The sequence below is a fragment of the Myxine glutinosa genome, chromosome 7 (genome assembly GCF_964187855.1).
Source record: "Myxine glutinosa chromosome 7, kmMyxGlut1.1, whole genome shotgun sequence".
Classification (NCBI taxonomy): domain Eukaryota; kingdom Metazoa; phylum Chordata; class Myxini; order Myxiniformes; family Myxinidae; genus Myxine; species Myxine glutinosa.
The window spans coordinates 170,957,840-170,970,508 of NC_136267.1; positions in this window are offsets into that span (position 1 = coordinate 170,957,840).

A 12,669-nucleotide genomic window follows, 5' to 3' on the forward strand; every position below is an offset into this window, starting at 1 on the left:
GTAGGAATATTTGCGGGACAGAGCCCAGAGAGAGCTGGGGGGGGCAAGGCCAGAGAGGAGTCGGTAGAAGATGGAAAGACCACCAACCTGCCTGCGGTGAGTGAGTGAGAGGCCCTTGGAGTTAGCTTCAACGCGGAGATTCCAATGATTCTGAATGCTTTGGTTTCAACAGCGTGAAGACGAGCTAGGTGTGAGGCAGGAGCACCAGCCCAGAGGGGAGAGCAGTATTCCATTGAGCTGCGGATGAAAGCCTTGTATGTGGTGAGGAGCTCAGGTGTGCCAAGGAAGGACTTCGCACGACGGAGGATGCCCAGTCGGCGACTGGCTTTGGAGGCCAGATTTGAAATGTGGTTTTCCCAGGAAAGATCATGGCAGATAGTGAGACCCAAACGCTTGAGTGACAGAACTTCTTGGAGAGGATTATTCAGAAAGTGGATGGGAGGGTTGTCCAGTCGGTCTTTTCGGAGAGACTATCTATCTATCTATTTCTATCTATTTCTATCTATCTATCTATCTATCTATCTATTTCTATCTATCTATCTATCTATCTCTCTATTTCTATCTGTCTATCTATTTCTATCTAATAGAGAGACTATCTATTTCGGAGAGAGACTATCTATCACTATCTATCTCTCTCCAAAAGGACCATCTGTCAACCACTCCTATCGACTTTCTTAACAATCCACTTGAGGAAGTTCAGTCATTCAAACTCCTGGGTCTCACTATCAGCCATGATCTTTCTTGGGAAAACCACATTTCAAAGTCGGCCTCCAAATCCAGCCTGGGCATCCTCTGTTGTACAAAGTCTTTCCTTGGCACAACTGAACTACCTTCATTCGCAGATTGATGGAGTACTGCTTTCCCCTCTGGGTTGGCTCCCTTTCCTCACATCTTTGTTTGCTTGACACCTTGGAAAATAAACCAAGGTTTTAATGGATTCTCCCACGATAAAGCTGAGTCTATGGATCTATCACTTCACCATCGCAGAAAAGTTGGTGGTCTCTCTGTCTTCTACCACCTACGTTATGGTCTTGGACCTTCTGCTCTTTCCATGCATTGTCCTTCCACCCCCAAGTTTCTGCACGTCACGCATAACCCACCATGAACCTCCTTCTGGTGAAACTACCAAAATCCAGGATCACTGCTCACTTCCACTAATTTGCTGCTCTTTTTTTCCACTTGTGGAATCAATTTCCACATTGTCTTCAATCTCAAATCTTCCTTCCAGGTCTTCAAGACAGCTGTTCACCACCATCTCAGATCGTACCCATACAAAACCATGACCTTTTGTACTCTTGTTAACCCCAACCAAATCGTTCCTCCCTCTAATTTTCCAGTTTTCCCTCCTGAGAGTTTCCTACAGCATCCATCTTTTCCACCTCATGCATCATCTCCTGCCCCCCATTCCGACCCACACCCATTGTTTGTCCAAGTTTCCCACAACCTTGGCCTTCAACTCTGCTGTTGCTGTTTCCCCCCTCTCTCTACTCTACCTTTTGTCCTGTTACATCCTGATCTGCTCGGTGAACTAATTCTAGCTCTTCCCTGAGCCTCGACTCTGTATACAAAAAAAAAAAAGATTCCATCATCTGCTGTCCCAATAGTTTCCTGTTTGTGCAATTCCTGGGTTATCATCCCCTCGTCCGAAGATGCACATTCCTATAATAACGTAGTAGAATCCTATTGTTTACCCCAAATCATATTTTACACTCAAACTTCTGACATTTACAATCCACATTATACAACAGCTACAACACACATTCTACCTGTAATCCTATCTGGTTCAACTGATGTATCATTCTACCTGTAATCCTATCTGGTTCAACTGATGTATCATTCTACCTGTAATCCTATCTGGTTCAACTGATGTATCATTCTACATGTAATCCTATCTGGTTAAACTGATGTATCATTCTACCTGTAATCCTATCTGGTTCAACTGATGTATCATTCTACCTGTAATCCTATCTGGTTCAACTGATGTATCATCCTACCTGTAATCCTATCTGGTTCAACTGATGTATCATTCTACCTGTAATCCCATCTGGTTCAACTGATGTATCATCCTACCTGTAATCCTATCTGGTTCAACTGATGTATCATTCTACCTGTAATCCTATCTGGTTCAACTGATGTATCATTCTACCTGTAATCCTATCTGGTTCAACTGATGTATCATTCTACCTGTAATCCTATCTGGTTCAACTGATGTATCATTCTACCTGTAATCCTATCTGGTTCAACTGATGTATCATTCTACCTGTAATGCTATCTGGTTCAACTGATGTATCATCCTACCTGTAATCCTATCTGGTTCAACTGATGTATCATCCTACCTGTAATCCTATCTGGTTCAACTGATGTATCATTCTACCTGTAATCCTATCTGGTTCAACTGATGTATCATTCTACCTGTAATCCTATCTGGTTCAACTGATGTATCATTCTACCTGTAATCTTATCTGGTTCAACTGATGTGTCATTCTACCTGTAATCCTATCTGGTTCAACTGATGTATCATTCTACCTGTAATCCTATCTGGTTCAACTGATGTATCATTCTACCTGTAATCCTATCTGGTTCAACTGATGTATCATTCTACCTGTAATCTTATCTGGTTCAACTGATGTGTCATTCTACCTGTAATCCTATCTGGTTCAACTGATGTATCATCCTACCTGTAATCCTATCTGGTTCAACTGATGTATCATTCTACCTGTAATCCTATCTGGTTCAACTGATGTATCATTCTACCTGTAATCCTATCTGGTTCAACTGATGTATCATTCTACCTGTAATCTTATCTGGTTCAACTGATGTGTCATTGTACCTGTAATCCTATCTGGTTCAACTGATGTGTCATTCTATCTGTAATCCTATCTGGTTCAACTGATGTACCATCCTACCTGTAATCCTATCTGGTTCACCTGATGTATCATTCTACCTGTAATCCTATCTGGTTCAACTGATGTATCATCCTACCTGTAATCCTATCTGGTTCAACTGATGTATCATCCTACCTGTAATCCTATCTGGTTCAACTGATGTATCATTCTACCTGTAATCCTATCTGGTTCAACTGATGTATCACCCTACCTGTAATCCTATCTGGTTCAACTGATGTATCATCCTACCTGTAATCCTTTCTGGTTCAACTGATGTATCATTCTACCTGTAATCCTATCTGGTTCAACTGATGTATCATTCTACCTGTAATCCTATCTGGTTCAACTGATGTATCATCCTACCTGTAATCCTATCTGGTTCAACTGATGTATCATTCTACCTGTAATCCTATCTGGTTCAACTGATGTGTCATTCTACCTGTAATCCTATCTGGTTCAACTGATGTATCATTCTACCTGTAATCCTATCTGGTTCAACTGATGTATCATCCTACCTGTAATCCTATCTGGTTCAACTGATGTATCATTCTACCTGTAATCCTATCTGGTTCAACTGATGTATCATTCTACCTGTAATCCTATCTGGTTCAACTGATGTATCATCCTACCTGTAATCCTATCTGGTTCAACTGATGTATCATTCTACCTGTAATCCTATCTGGTTCAACTGATGTATCATTCTACCTGTAATCCTATCTGGTTCAACTGATGTACCATTCTACCTGTAATCCTATCTGGTTCAACTGATGTATCATCCTACCTGTATCCTATCTGGTTCAACTGATGTATCATTCTACCTGTAATCCTATCTGGTTCAACTGATGTATCATTCTACCTGTAATCCTATCTGGTTCAACTGATGTATCATTCTACCTGTAATCCTATCTGGTTCAACTGATGTATCATCCTACCTGTAATCCTATCTGGTTCAACTGATGTATCATTCTACCTGTAATCCTATCTGGTTGAACTGATGTATCATTCTACCTGTAATCCTATCTGGTTCAATTGATGTATCATCCTACCTGTAATCCTATCTGGTTCAACTGATGTATCATTCTACCTGTAATCCTATCTGGTTCAACTGATGTATCATTCTACCTGTAATCCTATCTGGTTCAACTGATGTATCATCCTACCTGTAATCCTACCTGGTTCAACTGATGTAGTAGCAAGTGCAGTAGCAGCAACAGCAGCAAGAGTAGCATCATGAAGAGCAGCACAAGCAAGAGCAGCAGTAGCAAGAGCAGCACAAGCAAGAGTAGCATCATGAAGAGCAGCACAAGCAAGAGCAGCAAGAGCAAGAGCAGCACAAGCAAGAGCAGCAGTAGCAAGAGCAGCACAAGCAAGAGCAGCACAAGCAAGAGCAGCACAAGCAAGAGCAGCAGCAGCAAGAGCAGCACAAGCAAGAGCAGCAGTAGCAAGAGCAGAACAAGGAAGAGCAGCAGTAGCAAGAGCAGCACAAGCAAGAGTAGCATCATGAAGAGCAGCAGTAGCAAGAGCAGCAGTAGCAAGAGCAGCAGTAGCAAGAGAAGCAATAGCAAGAACAGCAATAGCAAGAACAGCAGCACAAGAGCAGCAGCAGCAGCATCAAGATCAGCAGAAGCAGCAGCATCAAGAGCAGACACCAAAAGAGCAGACACCAAAAGAGCAGATGCCAAAAGAGCAGCAGCAACTAGTGTGGCAAGTGCAGCAGCCACAAGAACAACAGCCACCAAAATAGCAAAAGCACCAGCAGCAGGAGCAGTGGCAGCAATATTAGCAACAGCAAGAGCAGTAGCAAGAGCAGCACAAACAAGGTATCAAACAAGGTATCTGTAAGGTATCTCGACAAACTACGATCAATTGTCGTACACGTTTATTCACTCTGCCGATACAGGCCCGATCCACCTCAGCGCCATCCGAGCTGGGGCGTAGGGATACAATGCGGTCACGGTGTAGGGATACAACGCGGTCACGGTGTAGGGATACAACGGTAACTATTTGCACTTCATACATGACATCCTCCCCTTTAAGTCCAAAATTACCAAGAGCAATACGTGCTAGATTTCAAGAATTGACATTTCAAAAGCAACATTTCCAAAACATGTGAAAATATGTGTGCAAACGATTATGAGAATAATGAAAATACGTGAAAATAGAACATGTGTCACCGTGAAAATAGAACATGTGTCACCGTGAAAAAAACCATCTTCAAAGATTCAACCGGTCTGGTGCTTTTCTCTCACCCATTGAGCGTCGCAGTGTACCAGTGGATACAGAGTCCGAGGTGATTCCTTCGGGTCGCGGTGTACCAGTGGATACAGAGTCCGAGGTGATTCCTTCGGGTCGCGGTGTACCAGTGGATACAGAGTCCGAGGTGATTCCTTTGGTCTCCACGAAGGGTGTAGCGTTTGCAGAGGTTTTCGGGGCATCCGAGCCGGCTGGAGCGGCCACCACGATCTCCGGCAGTGGTGGGTCTAACTGTTGTCCTGACTGTGACGATGCTACAGGCTCCATCGACTCACAGTGACAGTAGGTTATGTGGTCCTGATGTCGACGAATTTTGCGGCCGTCCTGCAGGCGAATCACGCAGGACAGGGGACCTGGCTTCTCGATGATGTCCCCCGGTAGCCACGTCGCACCTGCACCAAAATTTCGGGCAAACACTGGATCTCCAATGTTGATACATCGACTGTTGGATGTGGTATCGTGCACCAACTTTTGATTAAGCTGGTTCTGATAAACATTTGATGGTATGTCTGGTTTGAGATTGTCAAGTGTCGATCTCACGTGTCGTTTCATCAATAACTCAGACGGAGCTGCACCGCTTGTTGATTGTGGCGTGATGCGGTATTTGAACAGGAGACGAGAAAGCGTTGTTTCCAGGGTTCCCTCCTGAAGAGTCTGCAATCCGGATTTGATGATTCTCACGAATCGTTCAGCCAAGCCATTTGAAGCCTGGTGATGTGGGCTGACAAACTTATGTTTGATGCCGTTCGGACGTGTGAACTCGGCAAACTCGGACCTGGAAAAAACCGAACCGTTATCACTCACGATCATCCTGGGCAGACCATGGGTGGCGAAACAGCGTCTGAGTCTTTCGATGACAATGGCTGACGTAGTACCACGCGTCACATAGGCATCAATCCATTTTGTGTGTGCGTCCGTAATTATTAGAATCATGCTGCCGTTAATAGGCCCGGCATAATCGAGATGTAGGCGATGCCACGGTTCGCTGGGCCATTCCCAGGGATGCAGTGGCGCTTTCGCAGGTGTATTCCGGGTGCTCTGGCAGGGGTAACAATGTCGAACATGATGTTCGATATCAGCATCAAGATTCGGCCACCACACATAGTTTCTGGCGAGTGACTTCATCTTCACAATCCCGGGGTGACGGTCATGGATTTATGACCCTGGAACGCAGATTTTTCGGGATCACGACACGACATCCCCAGAGTAGGCAACCATTTTCCACGCTGAGTTCGTCTTTACGTGCTTTAAAAGCCGCAAAATCTGGGTCACCCTCAGGTAGCAAATGCCATCCAAGCTGTACAGACTGGACAGTTCTGGACAGAACGGGGTCTCGTCGAGTGTGAGTGCGGATCTGGCCGGAATCGACAGCACAATCCTCCAGATGATCCATCAGTGCGATAATGGATCCTGGTGTAGGCGAATCATCAACGGATTCTGGAAGGGGTAACCGACTCATGGCATCTGCATTTGTGATAGACGAACCGTGCTTATAACATATGGTGTAGTCATAAGCAGCGAGAAACAGGGACCAGCGGATGATCCTGGGCGGTAGTGTGTCAGATGTCGCCTTAGTTGGACCAAACAGACTGATCAGCGGCTTGTGATCAGTGCGAATCGTGAAATGATGTCCAAGAAGGTACTGGCGAAATCTGCTGACGCCGAAAATGATTCCCAATCCTTCCTTGTCAAGTTGGGAATAGTTCTTCTCTGCCGGGGACAACGTTCTGGATGCAAATGCAACCGGTCTTTCCGTACCATCAGGCATCACATGTGATAATATACTCCCCACTCCATACCAACAGGCATCGCATGTCAGCACAAGATCCTTCTCTGGATCAAAATGAACGAGAACATTGGACGATTTGAGCAGATCCTTAGAGGTCTGGAATGCTGATTGTTCAGTGGATCCCCAGCTCCAGGAGCCTCCTTTCCTCAAAAGCCGATAAAGGGGGCCCAAAACGTTGGTCACATTCGGGATGTAACGACCATAGAACTGAAGCAAACCGAGGTATGACTTCAATTCGGTCACGTCTCGTGGAGCAGCAGCATCCTTGATAGCTCGGACTTTCTCATCTGTCGGGTGTAGAACCTCGGCATCAATCGTATGACCCAGGTACGTGACTGATGGCACCATAAACTTGCACTTGTCTCGACGCAAACGTAGGCCGGAGTCCGAAATCTTCTTCAGAACTCTATCCAGGTTTTGTAGATGTTCCGCGTCCGTACGACCAGTAACCAGAATATCATCCTGGTAACAAACGACGTTGCGTTCGGCGGCAAACAAACTGTCCATGACACGCTGATAAATTCCAGGTGCAGATTTCACTCCAAAACTAAGTCGGTGGTACCTGTACAACCCACGATGCGTGTTGATGGTAAGATACTGTTTCGAATTCTCGTCCAAGCAGAGCTGTAGATAGGCGGATTTGAGATCGAGTTTCGTAAAAGTCTTGCCTCCCGTGAGACGAGCATAGAGGTCTTCGATCCTCGGGTTTGGATATTTATCCTATGAAGAACACTTGTTCACGGTCATTTTATAATCTCCACATATGCGGATGGACTGGTCCGATTTTATGACCGGAACGATGGGCGCCGCCCATTCGGCATACTGGATTTGCTCGATCCCCAGATTTTCAAGATGATCCAGTTCCTTGTCAATCCGCTCACGCAGGGCGAAAGGGACTGGGCGAGCCCTGCAAAATATAGGATTGGCATCCCGGTCAACCCTGAGTTTAGCCATATGTCCTTTCAAGGTTCCAAGCTCATCCTTGAAGACATCCGGGTACGTATCCAGCACATTTTTGAGTGTGTATGCTGCGGTAGGAGAAACGTTGGCTGCCCGGAGTTGATGAATGCTTTTCCACTTCAGTCGAATTATGCTCAACCAGTTCCTGCCGAGTAAGGAAGGGCCCATTCCAGGAATAACGATCAGGGGTAGGTGAAACTCACGGTTATCATAGCCCACCGTGACGTCACATGTACCGCAGGGAACAATCTTCTCACCTGTATAGGTGGAGAGTCCATAGGTAGTAGGTTTCAGATGGGGTCGGTCAGCATCACTCCACAGGTTTGTGAAAACAGCATGGCTGATGAGGTAGACTACGGATTTTTATGTTAAGAAAATAGGCCTTTTATGTTTTGAAAAGCGGATTTTTTTTTTAAGTGAAAAAATCCCGAAATATTTTTTTCCCCCGTTTTATTCATTTTTTATTATTACCAAGTTTTTCAGAAATCAGTCAAAAAAAGAACAAAAAATGGTAAGCTTTTTCCTGCACAACATTAAGCACTGGGCTAGTAAACAGGTAAAAAATGACGTTCAGGTACCTTTATTGCAACCGCATTGTTTGATAAGTAGAGGACTAGAAGAAATTGACAAGACTCTTTTAGGAACGGTTAAAGTAGGTGTTTGAAATCATTATCTTGGTAATGTTCTCCTTGGTGAGGCGGTGTCGGCGGTCGGTGAGGACGTTTCTGTAGAAGGAGAAGGACCTTTGCACATCGACGCTGACGATGGGGCAGTACCTCAAGAGGGAGATGTCGGCAAGCTTGACTCCAGCCGGCACACCAACCTCAGATCCGTGCTGATCTCCATCCAGGATCAAAGCCACTGTCCTCAGCACACCAATGTCGGGATTGCGCTGCAGCACCGCCTTGAACTTGGTGAGCAGGATCTCCTTACGGCAGCCTCGGATCTTTTCGAGCTCCTCCTTGGCCTGATCAAGGAGCTGGAAGGCCTTGGCCAGCTCCTGCCGGCCTCCTCCAGCTGCTTAAGGTCTTCGGGATGAACGACACGTGGGCATTTAAGAAGACCAAACTGAGCTTGATGTCCGCCTTTCCGAACAGGTCCTTGAAACTCCGGATTGCCATCGCGTCGTCATCGTTCAGCTGGTCCACAATGTCCTTGACGGCCTCGAAGTGCTCGGCGTAAAACACCGCAGCGTCGATCCACGTCCCCCACCGAGTCAGAATGGGCTCCGGGGGGGGGGGGGGGGGGGGGGAGAGAAAGATTGGGCTGCTGCTCCTTCCAAAGGACAACACGCGACGGGGCTTTGACGAACACCTTCTTCGTCGTGGCAATCAGGTCGTTGACGTCCTTGAACATTTCTCGAACTGTCTCGCAGACACGGTGGAGCGCGTGGGCAACGCAAGTCACATGCAGCAAGTCCGGGAAGAGTTCCTTCAGGGCATGGCCGGCCTTGATCATATAGGCCGCGGCGTCACTGACGAGGACCTTGAGGCACTCCGGCTTGAAATCATGCCAAAGATAGCGCAGCGTGTCATTGACTGCGCGCACGATCTCCCCGGAGTTGGTCTTCTCCAGAAACATGCACTGGACGGGGTGGGGACAAAAGTACCCCTCCTTGGACAAGCGACCCGCGATGATGTTGGCCACATATCGACCTGCCGAATCGGTCGTCTCGTCGACGGACAGCCAGATGGGCTGCTGTCCGAGGTCGGCACGGATCCCCACCAAGGCCTCGTCGTAGCACTTGTCGAGGTAGTGCTTTCGAATCCAGCTTTCATCGGGGATCTGGAGAGTGATGTGCTTCTCCAGGAACGACCGGAGGGCAGGGTTTTCCAATTTCGACCATGGGATGCCAGCGGCCAGCATGGCCTGGCACAGCTCCTGAGCCACGACGTCGCACTTGTGCCTCTTTCCGCCACCAAAGTCCTCCATGGTGGCTTGCGTGACAGTCCTCTTCTTCTTCAAGGCCAAGTTGCTCTTGTGGTGGTCTCCTCGGACATGTTGGGCCAGCTCAGACTTCTGCTTCGCCCGGAAAGTCTTTTCACAAGCTCGACAGAAAGCCGTGTCACTCGACACGTACTTGAAGGTGGCCCCATCGCCGCCAGCGTTGAATTCCTTCAGCCACTTGTCACGAAGAGCAGCACTCATCTTGATAGGAGTCTTGTTCACACTTTGTGTACACTCTCTCACTGTAGTACACCGCCTCACTGCTGTACACGCTGGGGATGCAACGCACGCAAGTGGACGCAACGTTTTGTTTTTGAGATCGATCGCAGTTAAAAATTTCGATCGCAGTTTAAAATTTCGAAAAATCCCCTAATTAATTTTAGCGTTGCCAGACATTTTCGACCAAAAAGGGCATTTTATTTTATTTTTCCCGAAAAAGGGCGAAAAAATTTTTTTCTCCGAAAATAGAAAAATAATTTTTTGGCGCACAAAAAAGCCGTTTTATGTGAAAAAATATTTTTTATTTTTCACATAAAAATCCGATGTGCACTGATGAGCGAGACGGCCGCACCAGTGTCGACTTCCATTTGCAATGGTCGATTGTTGACGACAACATTGGCAAGAAGAGGGTCCCGCCTATGGTGAGAATCAATATGAAGCAGGTCATACGATTCTGAGTTGTCGGAAACAGAGCTCACCTGGTCAAGCTCAGGTGCCTCCGAACCGATAAACTGATGAATCTTGTCAGCGGCTTTTCCTTTTCCCGATTTGCAAGTGATGCAAGCTGGAGCAATATGGCCAGTTTTCGAACAGAAATGGCAGGTGGCATCTTTGAACCGACACGTCTCCGGAGGGTGCTTTCCGTTGCACCGAAAACATTTGTTGTGGGTTTGAGACTGCACTGGCTTCTGACGAGGAGCCTTGTTCCAACGTTTTGGCTGAACATGATCCAACCGATTCACAGCAGGGCTGGTACCAGACGAGCGAGTGGCACCGATGCTTGTAGCGTTGCGTTCAGCACTTTCCATGGAAATGGCGGTGTCTCTGGCATTTTGGAACGTCAGTCTTCTCTCAGCAAGCAGGCGTCTACGAGTGCGGTCATCGGACATGCCAACCACCAGCAAATCACGGAGCATGTCATCAATCGTGTCCCCAAACTCACACAGATGTGACAGTTTTTTGAGGTGTGCAATGAAGTCTGCGATCGACTGACCTTGCTGCTGTCTGCACATGTAAAAATTAAACCGACACAGGATGACTGAAGGAGATGGATTACAATGTTCCTTCAAAGCGGCCTTGAGCTCTGCATACGTGAGCTCCTGGATTGTCCGAGGACGAATCAGGTTTTTAACGAGTGTGAACGTCTCACCTCCGCAAACGGACAGGATGACGGCCGTCATCCGGGCTTCGGTCGCGATGCCATTCGCCTCGAAGTAAAAAGACAACCGCTCAGAATACGTGTCAAAATCCCCCTCATGAGGGTCGAATTCATCGATATGGCCGAAAGAAGTCATGGTCTAGATGTTTATCCTCGTCGCCATGTAAGGTATCTCGACAAACTACGATCAATTGTCGTACACGTTTATTCACTCTGCCGATACAGGCCCGATTCATCTCAGCGCCATCCGAGCTGGGGCGTAGGGATACAATGCGGTCACGGTGTAGGGATACAACGCGGTCACGGTGTAGGGATACAACGGTGACTATTTGCACTTCATACATGACAAGTAGCATCATGAAGAGCAGTACAAGCAAGAGCAGCACAATAGCAGCAGCAGCATCATCAAGTGCAGCAGAAATAGCAGCATCAAGAGCAGTTACCAAAAGAGCAACAGCAACAAGAGCAGAAGCCAAAAGATCAGCAGAAACCTGTGCAGCAAGTGCAGCAGCCACAAGACCAACAGCCACAATAATAGCAAAATCAGCAGGAGCAGGAGCAGTGGCAGCAATATTAGGAACAGCAAGAGCAGTAGCAAGAGCAGCAGCAGCAAGAGTGGCGGCAGCAGCAAGTGCAGCAGCCACAAGTACAGCTGCCAAAAGAGCAACAGCCACAAGCATAGCAAAAGCAGCAACAGAAGCAGCATAAAGAGCAGCAGCAGCAGCAGCAGCAGCATCAAGAGCAGCAGAAGCAGCAGCATCAAAAGCAGATGCCAAAAGAGCAGCAACAACAAGAGCAGAAGCCAAAAGAGCAGCAGCAACTAGTGCAGCAAGTGCAGCAGCCACAAGACCAACAGCTGCAATAATAGCAAAAGCAGCAGCAGGAGCAGTGGCAGTAATATTAGCAACATCAAGAGCAGTAGCAAGAGCAGCAGCAGCAGCAAGAGCAGCACAAGAAAGAGTAGCAGAGCAGCACATGCAAGAGCATCACAAGCAAGAGTAGCAGTAGCAAGAGCAGCAAGAGCAAGAACAACAGCACAAGAGCAGAAGCAGCAGCATGAAGGACAGCAGAAGCAGCAGCATCAAGAGCAGACGCCAAACGAGCAGCAGCAACTAGTGCAGCAAGTGCCTCAGCCGCAAGAACAACAGCCACAAGACCAACAGGCAACAGCCACAAGAATAGCAAAAGCAGGAGCTGTGGCAGCAATATTAGCAACAGAAGAGCAGTAGCAAGAGCAGCAGCAGCAAGAGCTGTGGCAGCAGCAAGTGCAGCAGCCACAAGTACAGCTGCCAAAAGAGCAACAGCCACAAGCATAGCAAAAGCAGCAGCAAGAGCAGCAGCAGCAGCAGGAGCAGTATCAGCAAGATTAACAGCAGCTAGAGCAGCAGCAGCAGCAGCAGCAGCAGCAGGTACAGTAGCAGCAACAACTGCATCAAGAGCAGCATCAAGAGCATCAG